The following is a 2,530-nucleotide window of genomic DNA, read 5'->3' as shown; positions in this document are numbered from 1 at the left end:
CACATGTACATCCATGTACACCTGCATACACGTGTCCATATACATATATATCCACACAACTGCTTATGGTGTAACAGAAAGGTAACATAAAATGTAATCTAGCACAATTTGATAAACGTACTGTCACACCCTCGGGTTCCGTTGCCGGCGGGCGGGGGTCCGTCCGCGGTACACGGAGACCCGATACGGTCACCCCGGGTCCGCAGACGTTTCCACGCTCGCCGCGCACGGATGCCCGAGGCACCGGCGGTCTCCGTTCCCGCCGGCGATCAATCCTGTGACCAGTGTTCCCTCTAAGCTGTGCGCTTGTGCGCGGGCACATAGCATTGTTAGAGAGCGCACACGTCCAAAAATTGTGCGCACAACAGTTTTTCCCAATAAAAAATATATATATATATTAATTTTTTGATACTTTATGCGGTGCTGATATTGTGTGCACATAATTTTGGCTCTGGGAAAAATTTTGCACAAGAGAAATTTTCTGCGCACGCCACCTAAGAAAAATTAGATGGAACATTGCCCGTGACTGCCGGTACGGGGGAAGGAGTAGCACTTTAGGGAACTCCTCAACGAGCAATCTTATGATTGCTCACCGGCAGAGGAGTTCCCAGAAGAATGTACTTACCTCTCCTCCGGTCTTCCGTTGATCCTCTAGGGGTGCTGCTATGCAGAACCCGGGGAATTGATGGACGGCTGGAGACGTGGCCATGACGTCTGTTGTGGTCTATTCAAGTGCTCCTGTGTTTTGGCTGCGAATTGATCTGTGTTTTGACCCTTGCATTTCCTGACTACGTTTTGCCTTACGATTCTGTACCTCTGCCCGTGATTCCTGTGTTCCGACCCGGCTTGGCTGACTACCTCCTCGTGTTTTAAACCTCGGCTTGTCTGACTACCTCCTTCGTTACCGACCTGGCTACCCTGACCATTCTTCTATGTTTACCCCTTCTGTTCTGATCTGCTGGAATTCTGCATATTGCTGTTCACCTTGAATAGAACTCAGTGCATACCTACAACCTGCCTACTCAGAGACCTCCTCACTGTTGGGATCATCTAAATCCTGGATTATCGTTGTCGAGGGCCCCTCTCTCCTCAGCGGTTCTCTGGGCAGAATAACTTCTGCGGTGAGTGTCTCAGGTGTAGCAGACGTGACACGTACATTAACATATGTTGGTGTGATTTATAGACCCCTTGGACAAATAGAAGAGTTAGATAAGCTTCTAATTGAGAAAATAGCTAAAATTGAAATGGGCAGTTATAGTCATGGGGACTTTAATCTTCTTGATGTCAACTGGAAAACCAAAGTAGCTTGTTGTGCCCAGAGTGCAGATATTCTAAAGTCCCTACTGGGATTATCTTTAAAACAAGTAGTAAGGGAACCAACTTGTAAGGAGGCCATATCAGATTTAGTCTTCACAAAAGGAAGATTTGTTAATGGATATTACTGTAGGTGAAAGTTTGGGATCTAGTGATCATATGTGTGGTTTATATACGAACAGTGACTGAGTCACACCACACAAAAACAAAAGTTTTAGATTTTAGACAAGCTGACTTTATGACAATATGTGTAAAAGAGTCACTGGGTAAATCAGACTGGGACCACTTAAATGGAGTCCGGGAGAAATGGGATTATTTAAGGTAACATAAAATTGTATTTGGCTGGTCAGTAAGAGCAAAAAAGAAAGCACTGTGGTGTTCTGTAGAAGTGGTCAGATTAGTAAATAACAGTAAGTACAAAAACTAAAGTGAGAAAGATAGACAGATCTATAAGATTAGGCAGAAAGAGGCAAAGTAGGTTATAAGAGCTGCCAAATCACACGCAGAAGAGCGAATTGCACAGTCAGTAAAAATGTGTGTGTTTTAGATATATAAATGAGAAAAGGAAATTAAAACAAGGATCAATTGGAAGAAAGGTATGTAGAAGAGGATGAAGGTCTAGCTAACTGCCTTGATGAATATTTCTGTTCATTTTCTACAGATAAAATGAAGGAAAGGGAACTCAGTTAGAAAAAAATGAGTAATTTCATACATATGAGTTTATAGAGGAGGTTGTTCTACTTCAGCTGGGGCCTGATGTGATTGACTCAAAGTTATTAAAAGAGCTTAGGGGTGTACTAGTAAAACTGTTAATGTATTTATTTAACCAATCATTGTTAATGGGAGTAGACCAAGAAGATTGGAAATTAGCGAATGTTGTGCCCATTCACAAGAAATGCAGTATGGAGGAGTTGGGAAACTACAGGCCAGTAAGTCCTACATTTGTAGTGGGGAAATGAATGGAAACTATGTTAAAGAACAGGCTTGTTAAACATCTAAAGTCACATGAGTTTACTTCAGGAAGAGTTCAGCAAGGCTTTTGACACTGTCCCACATAGAAGACTTATGAATAAACGGTAATCTCGAGTTTAGATCCCAATATTGTTGAATGGATTAGGCATTTATATTGGAATTTACTGTAGTTTAAACACTATATTGTGAGCCGTAATAGTACTGATAATTGTGGTATGGCTGCTTCCAAATTCTTAGCTCCCAT

Source organism: Sceloporus occidentalis, unplaced genomic scaffold (assembly GCF_023333645.1).
Source record: "Sceloporus occidentalis isolate IW3139 unplaced genomic scaffold, rSceOcc1.0.p SCAF_37, whole genome shotgun sequence".
Taxonomy (NCBI): domain Eukaryota; kingdom Metazoa; phylum Chordata; class Lepidosauria; order Squamata; family Phrynosomatidae; genus Sceloporus; species Sceloporus occidentalis.
This window is presented reverse-complemented; position numbering follows the sequence as displayed.